Source organism: Macrotis lagotis, chromosome 7 (assembly GCF_037893015.1).
Source record: "Macrotis lagotis isolate mMagLag1 chromosome 7, bilby.v1.9.chrom.fasta, whole genome shotgun sequence".
Lineage (NCBI taxonomy): Eukaryota > Metazoa > Chordata > Mammalia > Peramelemorphia > Peramelidae > Macrotis > Macrotis lagotis.
Genome location: NC_133664.1, coordinates 190045118 through 190065209, shown reverse-complemented (window position 1 = coordinate 190065209; position 20092 = coordinate 190045118). Strand labels below are relative to the sequence as shown.

The 20092-nt window shown below is 35.4% G+C and overlaps 1 pseudogene; it reads right to left on the bottom strand.

The window, feature by feature from the left end:
* Positions 1-9864: 9864 nt before the first annotated feature.
* On the bottom strand, positions 9865-19679 carry LOC141494223 (junctional adhesion molecule B-like; annotated as a pseudogene).
* Positions 19680-20092: the final 413 nt, after the last annotated feature.

Below are 20092 nucleotides of genomic sequence, written 5' to 3'. Positions count from 1 at the left end.
GTTAAAGCAATCAATAAGTTTTTATTATCCTCTATGTGCTAGTCCTATGTATGTCCCAGGGATATAATCACAAAGAATGAAACAAGTCTCATCAGTATGAATGATCACAAGCGCACATACAAATGTATATGTATGTATGTATGTATATTTATCCTTTAGGTATGTAAATCAATTCAAATCAACAAGTAATCCAGTAATAGAGTTCATATTGGGTTCCAGCCAATCCAGTCCCAATTTTAGGAACAATTTTCAGGATCCAGCTCATTGATAGCTGAGACAAGGATTCACCCTCCAGTGATGTTGCACTTGGACATGAAATTGATGTTAACTTTTGCTGTGGAGAAACTATGTTAGGCCAGTTCACTCTCCCCAGGGACCAGAATGGTAAAGGGGAAGACTGTAATCTCCTACATAGTTCTCTTTAGTGACTACCTCTCTTTTTGCTATATCTACAAAATAAATGCTAATACTGTTTAGTTTTAGTCATGTCTGACTCTCCATGATCTTATTTGGAGTTTTCTTGATAAAGATACCAGAGTATCTTGCCTTTTTCTTCCCTAGCTCATTTTATAAATGAGGAAACTGAGGAAAACAGAGGTAAATGAATGATTCAGGGTGAGGCTAGGTGCCACAGTGGATAGAACATGATCTCTGGAGTCAGGAGAACCTGAGTTCAAATCTGGCCTTAATAATACCCAATTACTTAATAATTACCTAGCTGTGCTACCTTGGGCAAATCACTTTAATCCCATTGCCTTGCAAAAAACAACAAAAAAATAATGATTCAGGGACACATAGCTAGTAAATGTTTGAGATCAGATTTGAATCAGGAAGGTAAGTCTTCCTGACTCTAAGCCTGGCACTCTATCTACCTAGTTGCTCTTCGTTTTTGTTTTCTCAAAATAGATAATGGGGGAATTTGGGTTTTCTTTTAGCTTTTCTTTAAATTTTATTGTATTTTCCAATTACATACAAAAGTATCAACATTTATCCATTTGCAAGTTTATGAGTTCCATATTTTTCTATCACCTTTCCTTTCCATCTCCCCATGGCAGCAAATAAGCTGGTAAAAGTTGTACATGTACAATTGTGATTGACATATTTCTAAATTAGACATATTATGAAAGAGGAATTAAAACTAAGGGGAAAAACTCATGAGTCATAAAGAAAAACACAAAGAAACTTTAAAAAAGTGAACATAGTTATACTTTGCTCTGCATTCAGACTCCATAGTTTTTTTCTCTCTGGATGTGGATGTTATTTTCTATAACAGTTCTCTCAGGATTGTCCGTGATCTCTGAATCGCTGAAAGGAGCTGCATCTATTGTAGTTGATCATCTCACAATGTTGTGTTTTTTATTTTTATTTTAGGCAATGGGATTAAGTGACTTGATCAAGGTCACAGAGCTAGGCAATTATTAAGTGTCTGAGCTCAAATTTGAACTCAGGTCCTCGTGACTCCAGGGCTGGTGCTTTATCCACTGTGCCACCTAGCTTCCCCCAATGTTAATGTTTACAGTGTCCTCTTGATTTTACTCACTTCACTGAGCATCAATTCATGCGTGTCTTTCCATGCTTTTTTGGGGGGGGGGCAGGCGCGGCAATTAAGGTCACAGCTAGGAAGTATCAAGTGTCTGAGTCTGAATTTGAACTCAGGTCCTCCTGGATCCAAGGTGAGTACTCTCTCTCTCTACTATGCCACCTACCTGACCCCTCCTTGCTTCTCTAAAGTTCAGCTGTTCATGCTTTCTTTTTTTAAAATTTTTATTAAAGATATTATTTGAGTTTTACAGTGTCCCCCCAATCTTGCTTCCCTCCCCCCACCCCCACCCCACAGATAGCACTCTGTCAGTCTTTACTTTGTTTCCATGTTGTACCTCGATCCAAATTGTGTGTGATGAGAGAGAAATCATATCCTTAAAGAGAACAGAATTCTCAGAGGTAACCAGATCAAACCATAAGACATCTGGGTTTTTTTTTTTTCCGAATTAAAGGGAATAGTCCTTGTTCTTTGTTCAAACTCCACAGCTCCTTATCTGGATACAGATGGTACTCTCCTTTGCAGACAGCCAAAAATTGTTCCCAATTGTTGTGCTGATGGAGTGAGCAAGTCCTTCAAGGTTGAACATCACTCCCATGTTGCTGTTAGGGTGTACAGTGTTTTTCTGGTTCTGCTCATCTCACTCAGCATCAGTTCATGCAAATCCCTCCAGTGCTCATGATTTCTTATAGAACAGTAGTACTCCTTAACATTCATATACCATATTTTATTCAATCATTTCCCAATTGATGGGTATCCCCTTAATTTCCAATTATTTGCTGTAGAGGCCCACTTCTAAACCCACTCAATCTACCCCAGGTGAGTACTGGAGGGGTGGGAGACAAGGATTACAAAGGAGATAAGCACTCCACCAAGATCTCCAAGTGCTCCAAGTACTCCATTTTTTTTTTTACCAAAACACCAGTGCTTAAATACCTTTCCACGCTCTCATCCTCTCCCACTCCCATGGAAGTTAGTAAAACAAGGTTCTGATGCTCAAAGGCACCAGGTACTGATAATCTACAGTATTCCCACACACAACAGTCCCCAACACTTTGCCACCACAAAAAGAGTTGCTGTAAATATTTTTTGTACATGTAGGGCTTTTTCCCTTTTATATGATCTCTTTAGGATATAGACCTAGCAGTGGTAGTGTTGGATCAAAGGTATGCACAATTTTATTGTCCTTTGGGCATAGTTCCATCATTTTATTCTCTAGAATAGTTGAATTAGTTTACAATTCCAAATTTTCCCATATCCTTTACAATATTATTTTCCTTTTTTTAATCTTCTATTTGCCTTTTCTAAAAACTAATTTATAACAATGAATCAAATGGAATTTGGGAGCTATTTGCTGGCCATGAATAGAAATGGGAATATCCTAGAATGATGGCTCAAGCATTTTCAACTTTATCCCTCTTCTCCTTAGGATTGAAGAAGCTCAAGCAGCAGGTATAGTCTCCTTCACTTGAGTAGAGGGAGGTCAGAGAAATCATTATACTTATAAAAAACTCTATGAAATGGAAAGTAAATGAATAATTATTCATTATTAATAACCCATTTCACAGATGAATGTATTGAGGCACAGAGAAGTGAAGTAGTACCTAAAACTTCACATTATATGTCGGAGCTGGAATGAAAACTTAGGTCTTTAATTCCAAATCCATTATTCTTTGTGGACTAGTGAGAGAGGAAAGGAGGGTTTGGATGGCCTTCACTAAACCCTCCACTGAGGGTATCTTATGCTAGTGTAGTTAAATTGTTTCAAGTCCTACCACATATTTCTGTGAACTATAGAAAATCTTATGTTAGCAAGTTTCAAAAAAAGCAGATGTTATTTTTATCCCAAAGTGGAAAATACAGTTATACTTCTCCCAGGCAATAATGAGCTGCCTCCAGAGAGAATGGGTTTCCCTTCACTGGGGAATCTATGAAAAGAGTCTAGATGAATGCTCATCAAGGACTTTGAAAAAGGGAATTCTGTTCAGAAAAAAGGATTTAATTAAATGACCTTTGAGGTCCAGTCCAATTTTGAGATTCTGAGTGATTCTGGTTTCAAAATTCACTTTAGATAGCATACACATGAATTTCCAAAGGGCTTTTTTTTTCTTTTTACTATAGTTACGTGGTCAGAAGAATATTTTTTTTATTTTTTCAGAAGAATATTAATAAGGTTTTTATCAGGAATAAAGTTAAGCCTAGGGAACAAGTTTTATTATTTTCTCTTGCTTTTTACTCTAAATATAAAACATAAAAAAGTGGTCTTACTTTTCTCATTCCCTTTCTCCTTTCCCTAGATACTTTCTTTCCTAACCTATACATGACTTTACCTTAAAAAAAGGAAAAATAGGGTTAATTATTAGAACCAGAAATAATTCTGCATCCTTCTGAGGGGGTTTCTGAGCTGTCTTGAAGTAGAGGAAGGTTTTGTGGGCATTTCTAGAAGCTTTGATATTGGGTTGGGGGAAATCCGTTGATGAACAGTATAGTTTAAACTAATCATAAATTGTTACCAAGTCTGCATGAATTCTGTCCAATTTGGTTAGAGTGGGAAGAAACAAGGGAAAAACCTTGGGACTAAAATCAGAATACATCTCATCTCTGCCACTGAATAGTAGCTGCATAATCCCGGAGAAGTTGAACACCCATGCTATGGGTAGAATGTTACCTCAGAGTTAGATCTGGATTCAAGTCTTCTTTCTATCATATACTAGTCAAGGGAAAAACATACAAAAATTTCATCCCTGACTCTCTTCAAGTCCTTCTATAAAAAGCTTTTCTCAACCTTTCTTCATTCTAGTGTCATTCTAATTTTGATTATTTTCCATTTTTCCATTATATAATTTGTTCATACTTGTTGTCTCCCCAAATAGACTGTAAGATCCTTGAGGGCAGGTACTATATTTTGCTTTTCTTTTTATTCCCAATGCTTAGCATGATGGCTGATAAATAGTAAGTGCTTTTAAAAATGTTTATTGATTGAATGACTGATTAAAAGAGCTTTCTAATCAGTAGTTCATTACACTAATGAAAAATAGGCCAGTTAGAAAAACAGTCATGGAAGATACTCTCAAAGGATCAACAATTTAAAGAGAGAAGGAACCTTAGGGACCATGTAGTCCAAATTATTCACTTAATAAATGAAGAAACCAAGACCAAAGAAAGGTTGTAACTTGTCCAAGGTCACACAGGTAGGAAGTTTAAGAGCTAAGTGCCAGTCACAAGTTTTTTTGGTGTGGAAATTTTTTTTCCTTTTCATCCTAATGCTGAATCCTTTGTTTTTCATTTCTCTATCATCTATCTATCTATCTATCTATCTATCTATCTATCTATCTATCTAATCTATCTATCTATCTATCTATCTATCTATCTATCTATCTATTTAATTTATTCATTGGATTTTGCAAGGCAATGGGGTTAAGTGACTTGCCCAAAGTCATACAGCTAGGCAATTATTAAGTGTCTGAGGCCGAATTTGAACTCAGGTACTCCTGTCTCCATTTCCAGTACTCTATCCACTGTGCCACCCAGCCATCCCCCAAGAAACATATCAAGAAATCTTTTTCTCTTTAGGCCTATGATACTCAAAGTAGCCTAATTGCATGAATGTAGCAAAATGTTAGCTGTAGAAGTGACCAAAAAATCCACATTTCATTATTCTTAGGTGAAGAATTAACAAAAAGAATAAAAGGATGATATACTTAGATTCTGTTGTAGAATTGCATGCACCAGTTGCCAAATTTGGGTCAAAAAATGAATTTCACAGGGGATCAATTATAGTTGCAGTTTATGTTCATTTCTTTCTAACTGCCCTATAAATTAATCTAAAAGAACTAAATAACAAATGAAACCTGCAAAAAGCATGTATTTTTCAATGTAACATGCTCCTGCACCAAAAGATTTGATAAATGTCACTCATTCATTGTATCCAGGTCTTCTGAAGACAAAATTGCTGAAGTTTATAATGTATAACTTCAATAATTGCACAACCTCCTTCACAGAGTTATTCTGAAAGAGGTGCTACCTAACTGCAACTTAAAATTATTATTACTAGTTATTCATACAAGACTGCTAATTCCTTTATCAAGGTATTTGGAACAAACTTCTGTCTCAAGTCCCCATTTCTTCCTCTATGGATTCCCTCTTCCTCCTTCAGCAAAGACAAGCCAATATTAATTATAGGAATCTAGAATAATAAAATGAATGACAGTGATGAAAAGGAATCAGTGCTGATTTGAGTCAAAGGGATCAAGTTCAAAGACTTTCTCTACTATTTACTAATGATTAGATCTTGAAGAACCCCTTCACATCTCTTTCCCTAAATTTTTTAAATGAGGAGGGTTGTTCTAGAAGTCATCTAGGGCCTTTTCCAGATCTAAATCTATGATCATTTGATTCTATGACTGTGAAGAAAAAGTAAAGAAACCTTTGCAAAATAGAATGGTAGACACAAGGAACTGACCTGGTCTGGTTCATCATGAAGTTTGTAGAAAAGAAGGGATTATAAGAGTAAAGGATTTAGAGGTCCAAGGGATCTTAGAAATGTTCTAATCCAACTACTCCATTTATAGATGAGGAAACTGAGGCTCAGAGAGGTTAAATGACTTAGGCAGAGTCACAAAGCTAGTAATGGGAATAGTTATTCCTAATTCTTTGCTCAGTTCTTTATCCCCTACACCATACTGGGCCAGACCCTAGAGTAAATCTATAGTGATTCTAATGTTGGTTCTCTCCATCCAACAGAAGAGGGTTTGCCTCTAATCTCATAGTCCTTTTTCCTTTTGACTGGCAGACATTCACCTCATTAGTTTTAGCTGTTTCTCAATTCTCCTTGATTTTAGTTCTAGTTAATCCTGTATATACCTTGAGTATACATAGTTGTTCACAAGTTGTCTCTCCTTGAAAGCAAGAAACTTCTGTGTGTGTGTGTGTGTGTGTGTGTGTGTGTGTGTATGTGTGTGTGTTCCCAGCACTCAGTACAATACTTAGAACATAATAGGCACTTAATAAATGTTTATTGACTGAATACTTGTATCAAGAAATCTTTTTCTCGTTAGGCCTACCATACTTCAAAGTAGCCTAATTGCATGAATGTAGTAAAGTGTTAGCTGTAGAAGTGACCAAAAAATCCACATTTCATTATTCTTAGGTGAAGAATTAACAAAAAGAATAAAAGGATAATATACTTAGATTCTGTTGTAGAATTGCATGCACCAGTTGGGTTTTTTCCCCAAACCTAGAAAGTCCTTAATCCATAGGCATGTCCAAACCCAGAAATTAAGATAGATACAATTCAGTTGTCTAGACCCATCTGTCCAATTGGCTGGTCCCCTGTAAAGCAAGCAAGTTAGCAGGCATTCCTCCTGATGCTTTTTCATTCACAGAATTCGGGAGGGGAGAGCTATGCTGATTAAATCAAGGGGGTTGGGATGACTTATACCACCACTTTCCTGCTTACATTACTATCATTGCCAGAAAATTCTGACCGCTTCCTGGCACAGCTTTTCTCTGGCTGTGCAAAGTAGGATTCCAGTTAGTCCTCCTGACCCTTTCATTACTTGTGAATAGTGGGCAGTATAGTCAAGAGCAGGTCAAAGTCTAGAGGGAAATTCCTCCCATTTGTGTTCCTCACTGTAGCTCTTAAATTTCCACTTTTCTCAGAGTTCTATACTGCTTCCAACTTTCCATGCCAATCTGCATCTCCCATCACTTTTTCTCCAGTAATTCTGCTCTACTCTGATTAGTTCTTTGGCTTCATGGGTAGACTCAGACACAAGGCCCATGATCATCAGATAGGGTATAGATATTTAATCCATGATATGGTATGAAAACACATAAAACAAATTCTCCCAACATGTATTGTTCAAATCAAAACTACTTTTCATTATTCAAAGAGAGAAGGTTTTAAGTACAAACTGAATTCAAATATATGGCTAAGGCAGCAAGCTAGGGCTAGAGGCACAGGGTCATGTTTGGACCCTAATTTCTCAGACTGAATGTAGATGGTAATTGTTTTTGTTTTGGCCAGAAACACTGAGAGTCTTTCCTTCCCAGAATTAGTTTTTGTTATATTTATCTTAACAGTGCTTTTTTCCAGTTACATGTAGAGAAGTTTTCAACATTCATTTTTGTAAAAATTTTCCTCTCCCTCCCTTCCCTTTGCCTTCCCAACAGTAAGCAATCTATAGGTTATACAAAAGAGGAAAGTCACAAGAAAGAAAAAAACAATAAACATAAAAAAGTGAAAATACTATGCTTTGGTCTGTGTTCAGACTTCATAGTTCTTTCTCTGGATGTGGAGAGGATTTTTTGTTTTTCAGTCTTTTAATACTATCTTTGATCACTGATTTCCTGGTACAATCACTGTACTGCTGAGAAGATCTAAGTCTACCATAGTTGATCATTACACAATGTGGCTGTTAAAAGTATACAATGTTCTTTTGGTTCTGCTCACTTTACTAAACACCAGTTTATGTAAGATTTTCCAGTTTTTCCGAAATCTGCCTGCTCATCATTTCTTATAGAACAATAGTATGCCATTAAATTCATACACCACAACTTGTTCAGTCATTCCTGAATTGATGAACATACCCTTGATTTCCAGTTTATTGTCAGCACAAAAAGAACTGTTACACATATTTTTGTACTTGTGAATCCTTTTCCCCTCTTTTATAATTTCTTTGGGATACAGACCTAGTAGTGGTATTACTGAATCAAAGGGTAGGCACACTTTTGTTGCTCTTTGGACATAGTTCCAAATTGTTCTCCAGAATTTTTGATCAGTTTACAAATCCACCAACAGTACATTAGCATCCCAATTGTCCTATATCTTCTCCAACATTTATCATTTCCCTTTCATGCCATTTTGTCAGTCTGATAGGTGTGAGGTAGAATCTCTGAGTTGTTTTAATTTTCATTTCTCTAATAGTAATTTAGAGCATTTTTTCCATTTAACTATAGATAGATTTAATTTCTTCATCTCAAAACTGCCAGTTCATAATATTTTACTATCTATCCATTGGAGAATGACTTATATTATAAATCTGAATCAATTATATACTTTAGAAAGGAGGCCTTTATCAGAAACATAGGCTATAAAAATTGTTTCCCAGAATTCTGCTCTTCTTCTAATCTTGGTTACATTGGTTTTATTTGTGCAAAATCTTTTAATTTAGTGTAATTGAAATTATCCATTTTGAGTATCATAATGTTTTCTGTCTCTTGTCTGATCATAAATTCTCTCCATATATCTGACAGGTAAACTATTCTTTGATCTACTGAACCTATTTCCAACTTGGTAAAGGGTGTGAGATGATGGTCTATACCTAATTTATGCCACTATTTTCTAGTTTTCCCAGTAATTTTTGCCAATTAGTGAATTCTTAACCCAGAAACTGGAATCTTTGCATTTATCAAACACTGAATTACTACAGATATTTACTGTTCTATTCCCTTGATCCACTATTCTATTTTTAAACCAATACCAAATAGTTTTGAGGACTGCCATTTTAAAATATAGTTTTAGATCTGGTATGGCTAAGTTTCCTTTGCATTTTCCCCCTCCCATTAATTCCCTTGATATTTTTGACCCTTTGTCCTTTCAGATAAATTTTGTTATTATTTATTCTAACTCTAAAATATTTTTTGGTAGCTTGATTGGTATGGCACTGAATAAATGAATTAATTTAAACATTGTCATTTTAATTATATTTGTTAGCTCTAACCATGAGCAATTGATACTTTTCAAATTGTTTAGATCTGACTTTATTTATGTGAAAAATGTTTTATAATTGTGTTCATAGGTTTGCCTTGGCAGGTTTACTTCCAAGTACTTCATGTTGTCAACAGTTATTATAAACGGAATTTCTTTTTTCTGTCTCTTGCTGCTGGACTTTGTTGGAAATATAAAGAAAATGCAAATGATTTTTGTAGGTTCCTTTTATATCATTCAATGTTGCTAAAGTTGTTGATTGTTTCAAGCAGTTTTTAGTTGATTTTCTCAGATTCTCTAAGTATATCATTATTTCAACTGCAAAAAAGTTAGAATTTTGTTTCCTCTTTGCCTATTCTAATTCCTTCAATTTCTTTTTCTTCTCATTGCTATAACTATCATTTCTAGTACAGTATTGAAAAATAGTGCTGATACTGGACATCCTTGTTTCACCCCTGATCTTAATGGGAATGCTTGCTGATAGTTAAATAGATACTGTTTATCATTTTAAGGATTACATTTATTCCTATGCTCTCTGATGTTTTTTATATCATTTTTAAATAATTTCGTTTAACAAAAAGTGGTTTGGGTATATCTCAAAGTAAGAAATCTTCTAAATTATAAAGGACTTTGTGTCCTTGAAACCACATTCACTCATATTAGCAGCTTCAGAGTCTGAATTATTCTTTTGATAATTTTCTTTTTGCAAAGTAACTTTTTTTTCTGAGCAGAGCAAGCTCCAAGGCCACAAATAAAATCAATAAAGTCACAGTTATTAGAGCTATTAAGATACCATTTAGAATGAGGTCATTGACTTGTATTTGCTTCCCAGGACACTTGTAATATCCTACTGAATTGTGAGCTTCACAAAAATATTCTCCAGTATCAAGCTTTGAAATATTGTTAAATTGCAAACTTCCAGTTTTTCTATTCAGTATGTAAGAAATGTTGCTAAAATTGTGACCACTTTTGGGATTTTCTGGTAAATGAACACCATTTTTTGAATCAAAATACTCCAGAGCTGGAAAACCTTTTTTATCCTGACATCTTAGTTCCACTACAATTCTATTCAGGACTGAGCTGGAGACTTCACATAATAGAACACCAGGTGCCTCAAATACTTACCAAGTAATAATATCCTCTTCAAAGTTTTGACCTTGGTTAGATGATACACTAACTTCACAGTGATACCATCCAGCATAATTTTTAGGCATAATTTTTAATTTGGATGTATCTCAGCTTGATCCTTAAAATCAACTTGAAAAGCTTGCTGATAATAGACAAAGGAGACACTAGATCCAAGTATCTTCCATCCTAGGCTTGAAGATTTTTTTTTGGTACTTACAGAATAAAGTTACTTCTAGAAACGTGAGGGTACAGAGCCAGATTCATATCCCTTCATGGGTCGACAATATGATGATGTTGAAATTGGTGGTGTTACCATAAAGATGAGAGTTCATAGAAGTAAAAAAAAACCTCAAGACTGGCTATGGAGTTGTAAAGATCAGTAGTTTTATTTCATAAGTCTGAAAAGTTCACAGGGACAACATAGACCTAGGAAAGAATTTAGTTACAAGCTCAGAAACTACAAAGGAAAGACCTTAAAGGAAAAAAAAAGAGAGAAGGAAAGGACAGGGAGCCCAAGAAAGAAGGAAAGCTTGGATCAACATAAATCTAGGCACATGGAACTGGGACCATATTGCTCCAATGGCATAGGCTGGGAGTATGTGGTTCTAGCTTAGAGAAAAAAAGTAGCCATCCTGCAAAGAAGAAAAGAGAGGGAAAAAAGACAGGTGCTTTCTACTGTTTTTTTCATTTTTGGGGTGGCTTTTGCAAGGCAATGGAGTTAAGTGACTTGTCCAAGATTGTACAGCTAGGTGAATAAGTGTCTGAAGCAAGATTTGAACTCCTGATTCCAGAGCCAGGACCACCTGGCTTCCCCTCTACTGTTTTTAATAGGAATGAATGCTTTATTTTGTCAAGTCTTTTCAGTATCAATTAAGATAATGAAGATTTCTATTAATTTTGTTATTGATATGGTCAATTATACTAATTATTTTCCTAATCTTGAACCAACTCTGCATTCATGATATAAATCCTAGCTGGTCACCATGTATTATCTTGGTGATAACTTGCTTTAAACTCTTTGCTAATATTTTATTTAAAATTTTTACGTCAATATTCATTAGGGAAATTGGTCCAAAATAGTCTTTCTCTGTTTTGGCTTCTCCCAGTTTAGGTTAGCAACCCAATTGTGTCATAAAAGGAATTTGGTAGAATTTCTTCTCTGCCTATTTTTCCAAATAGTTTATAAGGTATTGGAATTAATTGTTCTTTATATTTTGGTAGAATTTACTTGTAAATCCATCTGGTCCAGGAGATTTTTTTCTTAAGTAGTTTGTTTATGGCTTGTTCAATTTCTTGGCTATGTTTCACTGAGTCTTCAAGGTTCTCCAGTCATTGTTCCTGTTGTAGAGGGGTAAAATCTCAAAGGGCTGTTAGGACATGACTATATGAAATCCAAAGTCTTTGGCAGGCAAGGGAGAAAGTCATGATGTCTGCAATAGGTTAGTCACATCACTGTCCAAAAGTCTACTGTGTGCCAGATACTATACTAGACAATGGAGATGCAAATCCAAAGAATTCAGAGAGTAGGGTAAAATCACAATATCTGCAAATCCCAGAAGAGTGAAGTGAAGCCTGGAAACAAACTATTACCCCCCAATTGTATTCCTTACTTCCCTGTTTCTTCTTTCTGTTTTCTTTTCATCTTTCCTTTAATATTTGTTCTTGCTTCTCTACTTTCTTGTCTAAGATGGCAATGAAGCACAATTACACAACAAAAATGTATCTGGGTTATTTATATAAACCTACTGTGAAGCTTGCTTTGTTGTTTGTCAGTCACGTCCAACTCTTTGTGACCATTATGGGAGTTTTTGTGGCAAAGATACTGGAGTGGTTTGCCATTTTCTTCACCAGTTCATTTTTCAAATGAAGAAACTGAGGCAAACATGGTTAAGTGACTTGCCCAGGGTCATACAACTAGTCCTACTGGAGTTTTCTTGACTCCAGACCCAATACCTCCTCCCTGTCTCAGAGTTCTTGTTGGGAGCCAGGGTCTCTAAGCTGTTTGACACAGTCACAGCAAGAAGACTCAAGGCAGTCACACTGCCTGATGGAACAACATTTCCTTCTTCAATATATATAGGGATTTCATGCATACCAATATTTATAGGTTTATTATTGATTACAATATTTACTCACACTAATACTGGAATGACTATAAAGGATTTCAGCAAAATTCTTTGAATAAAACATTGTAAACTCTGTCCAAAATTAACAGGATTGCCTCTCCCTGAGGCATACAAAAGGCTTCAACATTATGAAATCTCTGGAAAACCCAACACTGGGAATTCCAAGGAGATGTCAGAATATATACGGGGAAAACAGATACAAGATGGGTCAGATAGAATTCCAGGGAAATTAATAGTTTTGCCCCCCTTACCATACACAGGAATATATGAAAAACATGGTGAGAAAATAGTTAGTACAGGTGACCGATATGTGAACTCCAGCAGCCTTAGTTTCATGGAAAAGAATAAAAAAGTCACAGAAACTGTGGTTTCTACCAACAAGGCCTGAAAGAAAAATTGGTTATTGTACAAGTTAACGGATGGGTGGACAAGCATAAAGACCCTCACTATAGATTGTTAAGGAAGTGTATCTAAAAACATTACTTACACAAAAAAATATAAAAAACTTTCCATTAAAAGAATTTTTAAATTAATAACTTTAAATGAATTAACAATTATACAATGTAGTAATAAATAAGGTAACAGACAGGTTAAGGTCATCACATGGTCTGAGTAGGAATAAGAAATCAATTAACTAATATTATTAATTAAACTTGTAATCACATGATTAAAACTTGTAACCATATGAACTATATGATTGATGATGAAAATTGCACACTTTTGTAACCAAGGAAATGATCTTAGCTTGCTTGCTTGAAACATACATGATTATGAGACTATAAAAATAAATCCAAGCAGCTGACAAGTCAGTCAACCTGCTCCTGCCTTTACCCACTTGTTGACTCAGCTCATTTCACTGACTGTATCCTTCCTGTCAGGTTCCAAGGACTCCGCAGAGGCTGGACCCCAGCAAGTTCCCTACAGGCTTCTGCTAAAATCAATTCTGAGAGCTTTCTCAATGACAATGTAGTCCTAAGAAAGTACGAACACAGATCCCTTACACACAACACCACATCACATATTCTGTGGTATGATATTTAATTTAGGATATGAATATGATGTTGTCTTCTGCAAAATTCTCTAGATATTTTTAAATGGCACCTTTTTTTCCTGAGTAAAGAGAACTGAAGCTCAGAGAGATTAAATTTGACTAAAGTCATAGAACTTGTTAGTGACTGAAACAGATTTAAGACTGATTCTCAGTAATTTGGGATGAGAAGAGAATTCACACTTATTTTACTTTAAATTTCAGAATAAAAATATCTGGATGTCTAGTTGAGCAATAACATTATTAATAATCCAAAAAATTATTTCTACTTTTTTATAATTTCCTGTCTCTCAAATTCATCTCTGTCACCTCTCAGGATAGGGTACAAATTGTTCATTCAGTAGTTATAGATGCATTAAACTATTCCTTATTTCTTCTCATAGTACTTGTTTTCTCATCTGATGCTACACTTCCTTGGAGCTATTCTTTTTCTTATTGACTTCAAAGAAGATCATTTCTTTTCTCATTTCCCTGGGATTCAGAAACTAGAAATAAGTCAATAAACTGAAGGGTCATAGATGATCTTCGATACCATCAATCCAACATATTTTCTTCTGGAAAATCAACATCAATAAAGAAAATTTCAATCAGATTTGGAATACAGTGAATTCAACTGTTTGTTTAATCAGAGTTGCATAAATAGGTAACGTTTCATTTTGATTCCAAAATAATAAAAAAAATCCTCAAAATAAGACAGGTAATTTGTACTTAGTTTTTTACTAGGGAAGTTGTTCCACATAGATATTGATAGTTATGTCAGGCAGTTATTAGTTTATTTCAATTTAACTTAGAAACATGAAACACCTACTAGCAAGGTATTGGGCTAGATGCTGAGGATACAGAGAAAAAAAATAACCAGTCCATGGACTTAAAGATCTTACAGTGTATTGGATAGATAACCATACAAAGAGAAGTTTGCATCATTTGAGGAGGGAAATAGGAATAACAGTTTGGGTTTCAGTACAGTCTTTGTTTAGAAAGTTGGACACAAGTTGAAACAAAGGATTTAATTTAATTCAACACCTATATAATCTGGACTTTTCTGGAAGTGCCTCATTTTTGTATCATGGAGATTCCACTCAGGTGTCTTTTGAGCATATCCACTTTGCCTGACATGTGACCTATCTAATAGATAGGAATAACCTCCTTTGATTGGCTGTCTGCATCTTTAAAACTGGCAAGACTGAACCCTTCATTCTAATTTTCCACTGCTCTCTGAAAGTTCAGATTCACACACAAGATGGGATGAATTACACCAATGAGATGGAAAGAACTTTCTTCTCCTGCTCTCCTTATTTTACTCCAACTCTGAGAAACAGACCTAGAAGTTTTGTTTCTGTTCTGTATTTGCCCTCCTCAGTTTCAGGTGCTAGAAGTGATTCCCATAGGACCAGGAGAGAGTCATGACCTTGGAGCCAGTATTATGAGGTGGGATCCAGCCTGTCAGGGAAGCCTGAAAAGCTAGCATGCCTAGGATTCAAATCCTTGGAGGTTTTGTATTTGGAACTAGGTCTGTATTTTATAGGAACCAAACTAAGATATGAACCTAATGTCTTTCTCTTCCTTAGAGACTGAGATGGTTTAAGGTGTGTGTGGAGGGGAGTTTCCAGGGGTGGAGAGAGAACGAGGCAGAGTGTGGTTAGGAGAATAATTCCTCCAACATTTTGGAGGAGTAAATTTGTATATTTATGATTATAATTTCTGAAGCAAATTTTCTTTTTTTTTCTTAACTAGGCTCCCTCAGCCCTAGCTCGGGACCCTATCTCTCTCTCTTACACTTTTGTCCATCCCATTCTCCTCACACCTGCCAAATTGGCTTTCCTAAAGTACAGTTCTGATTCAAGGTCACTCTGAAGCAAATTTTCCATGTAAAAATTAATCCAGCTGTGCGTTAGAATGGAACTGGGGTGCAGAGCTCTTACTTCTTTATACTTCAGGGGACACTGTTGGTGGGGGTTGAGCCTACTAGCATAAAACCTAGACACCTCCTCCACAATCCTCTTAAATGTACCAGAAAATCCTAGGGGTAGGAGTAATATCTATCACTCTTAGCCTTCAGACAGTAAGCAACAGGGGCCTAGGTTACATTAATTAAATAACTGCTGGGTTCAAGACTCTATGATGGAAATCTAAAGAAAAAACAAAGGATTGTTTGCCATCGAGAATATTACATTCTACTGAGAGACCCAAGTAAATAAATGGTGATGATGTTTGTTCTTTCTCAAAGAAGGCCATGACATCAGGCAGGTACTTGCTATGACAAGTACATGAATAAGATTTGAGTAAGGAGCTGCTGTGCAAAGTCACCAGTCTCAATTTTTCTTCCAGAGCTATCTGAGTCTAGTGACCAGATATGAATCAGAATGACTGGAGATGGCCCTCAGTCAGGATTAAGTGACTTGCCCAAGGTTGCACAGCTAGTAAGTGTCAACTATCTGAATTCCCATCCTCTTCACTCCAAGGCAAGTACTCTATTCACTGAGCCATCTAGCTGCCCACAAATAAATGGTAAGTAATTTCAGAAGGAAGAACACTAATTGGAGAAAATCAGGCAGGGCTGAAGGGGTTAACCTTTGAACCTTTTGATTATAAGAGACTGAACTCAGGAAGTACATTTCAGCTTGGGCAAAGATATGGAACAAAAAGGAGGCTAGTTTGATTAGAAATAAGAGGGCCTGAAGAGGGGAATATAAAATTTGCTTGGAAAGGTAAGTAGAAGTCAGATTATAAAGAGCATGAAATTTAAATATATTTATTCCTTTGCAGTTTCAATTTGCATGCATTCAACTGGGAAGTATGGAAAAGGGATGAATTTGTGATATCAATGGGGGCATATTTAGTTAGAAGTAGCTGGCAGTGTAAGACCAAAGTTCAGTAGAGACATGAAGGTTGGATTTGGTAGTCATCTGCATAAAGATGATAATAAAACCCATGGGAATTGATGAGGTCATTAAAAAATATCGCATAGAAAGAACAGAACTCAAGAGTTTTGATATTTAATTGGGTAATTGGCTAATGTATTGAAAATAGATGATGGTAAAGCAAAGGATACTGCAAAGTAGGAAAGATATGATGGGAATGAAACCAAGACAGCAGTTTCATGAAAATCAAGGAGAAAGAAAGGGAAGGGAATTAATAGTTTTGCTTTTTTAGAAATTGTACTAAAATCAAGTAGGATAAAAACTGTCAAAAGCTACTTAGCAGTAAAGAGATCATTATTAACTTCGAGCAGAAGAATTCTAGTCAAGTGGTAGGATAAGAAGCTAGACTGCAAGGGGATAAAAAGTGAGTGTTCGTGGAACTATGAATTGATTTAACCATTGTGGAAAGCAATTTAAACTTATGCCCCCGAAGTAGTTTGATTATGCATAGCCTTTGATACAACACTACCACTATTAAACCTATACCCCCAGAGAGAGATTGTTTCAAAAGAGAAAAGGCATAAATACACATATATGCATACATATAGATGTGTATAATGTATGTGAAAATATTATACACATATTTACAGTTCTTTTGTTATAGCAAAAAAACTGGAAGGTCCATACATTGAGTAAACATGGTATATGAATGTAAAGGAATAGATCATAAAACATGAAAAAAGGGACTGTTTCATAAAAACTTGAGAAACTTGAGGAGACCTGTATGAAGTAGTGCAGAATAATAAGTTTATATAATATTAACAATATTGTAAAGAAAAATAACTTAGAAAGACTTAAGGACTCTGTTTAATGCAATGGCTAACTATAATTCCAGAATATGCCACTGAGAGGGAAGTGATGGACTCAAGGTATAGAATATAATATATATTCTCATATGCAATCATAGGGAACTTTATTTTGCTTAGCTATGTTTATGTGTTAAAGGGTTTTCATTTTATTTTTTAATTTGGGGATATGGGAGAAGGAAAATGGGGCTAGGGAATGAATGAGTTACCCAAAATATGTAAGAAAGAAAGGACAATTGTGAAGTATTTAAATACACACACAGAAGAAACATAAATCCAGAAAAATTGGCATTCAAATCTAAAACTTTTAGATTTGTTATATATTTTTATATATATTGAATTTCTATGTGTGTGTGTGTGGGGGGGTATACAATGGAAATGTGCCTTTTCACTTAAAATCCTCCTTTTGTGACGTACTTTGTATAGAGAAATGTCCATTTAATTTGGTATTTAGTTCAGAATTAAAAAAATAGATGAACGGGAGAGAGAAAATTAAAACAATGAATGTAAATCACTCTTTCTAGGAGTGTGACTATGAAATGTGAAGGAGGGCAGTTTGAAGTGATACCAAAGACAAGTTTGCCTGTTTTTTTTTTTAAGGATAAGTATGATCTGGAGAGGTCTTTAGGTATGAGAAAAAGACTCAGGTGTTGTGGGGGCAGGTCAGTAGTTTCAGTCAAATCCAAGTTTTTGTGACTGCATTTGGTGTTTTCTTGGTGGAAATAATAGAGTGGTTTGCCATTTCCTTCTCTGGCTCATTTTACAGAAGAGGAACTGAGGCAAACAATGTTAAGTGACTTAGTTTGAATTCAGGTCTTCTTGACTATAGGACTGGTGCTCTATCCTCTGATCTACCTCGCTGCCCCCATGTAGTGTGTGTGTGTTTGTGTGTGTGTGTGTGTGTGTGTGTGTGTGTGTGTGTGTGTGTGTGTGAGAGAGAGAGAGAGAGAGAGAGAGAGAGAGAGAGAGAGAGAGAGAGAGAGAGAGAGAGATATCATTAGTGGACCATGCCCCTGATTTGTTAAATTTATTTTTGATCTGCAGCATAAACTTCATATGGCTGTAGACTGAATTCTTCTTTTCACAATTGCTTATTCATTTCCTTTGACCCCTTATTTACTGAGAAATGGCTTTGATCTTACATATCTAGATCAATTACTAGAAACTAGCTTCAATGATGTTTTCCCAGTTCATGTATGTTGTCTAAATATTTGAACGATTCAGTTCATGGGTGACACAGGATTAGACCCACTGTTGTGTAGGATGGCCAGAGGTCTGGGTCTATACTGTCAGTAGATTGAGAGACTAAGAGGGAGGGAGGTTCATAAAGAGTTCATATAGGCAGTGTGATCTTTCTTTCAGTCTACAAGAGATTAGGTTAGAGTTGTTTTTGTCTACCACCCCTCAAAAAAAAATCTAAGTTGAGAAAGTTTGTTTCCCTTATTGCTTTCAAGGGGAAGGGTAGATCATAATTTACAATCATCAACTTAAGCCTTGTCTATAAAATGCTGGATATAGAGAAACACCACCATGGATAATAATTAGCAAGTAATTCTTTTTATTTAAGCAGGAACCAAACAGAAATCAAAGTATAAAATATAATTTAAAATGCACAAGAGTAAATGAACTCAACTGAGAGAGTTGGGAACTCCTCAAACCTAGGAGAATGAGAATGATCTCTGGGTATTTTGGACGTGAAAATCCAATTGGATTTCCTATATAATTGGTTCTCCAGGACTCCTATCAATTTTTCAAAAAATTTATCTGTCACTATATTGAGGGCTTCTATTGAAGTATCTCTACAATCAATTCAAGTCTTTTTCATGGAGGTCACTAACAATTGAGGATTCAATTGGTCATAATTTCCATATGGAATATGGAATATGGAAGATAATGCTTTTGTAATTATACAGAGCTAGGAAATCAAAATTATGTGGGATGTCTTTAAATATCATTCCTTTAATTTGCCTGTTATTGGGGTTATAATGAGAATGTTTTCACTGAGTGCACAGAATGTACACAGCTTTTATCTTAATGCTGTTATTATTCAAAAAAAATAAATATAGAAATAACAGGGTAGCAACTTTTTCTCGAATCTGTTTTTTGTGGAAAAAATTAGAAGCATGTGCTTAAATGTTTATTAATTGAAGATAATAGTAATAGTTAAACTTGCATCATGATCAACATACATTTGATGCTTATAAAAACCCTGTGAAGAGGTTATTATTATTATTATTATTATTATCCTATTTTTGCAGATGAGGAAAATGAGGTTTAACAGTTGTGCATTACTTAGGGTTCTATAGCTAAACATAGGATGTGAACCCAAGTCTTCATCACTCCATGTCCTCTTTCCAGTATAGCTTACCTTTTTCTTTCATACTGTTCACTGTCCCCATCATTGGAGTCATCCAATTTTCAGGAGGGCCTATCTACACTTCTTAATGACTCCAGTCCTTGGTTCTCATAACAGAGTTTGGAACTCATAAATTGACATCCATATTTATGATGTCTCTAACATTCTGAATCCACATTTCCTCATTCCAATGACTTTCATGTTCATTTAAGTCATATATATATATATATATATATATATGGTCAGATTTTGGACCTCAATATCACTCAAAACTTTTCTGCTTCCAAAATCTCAAACTCACTTCTGAAAGTCCCCTCTGAAGTACAATTTCTTAGATTTTCTTCTTACAGTTCCTTATGTTGGCTAAATTTCTTCTTCATCTTCTGCATAAACTCTACTCCCAGAATCAAATACGCAATCCCAGTCATCTGGTGGATGGTTACCTGGATTTTCTTG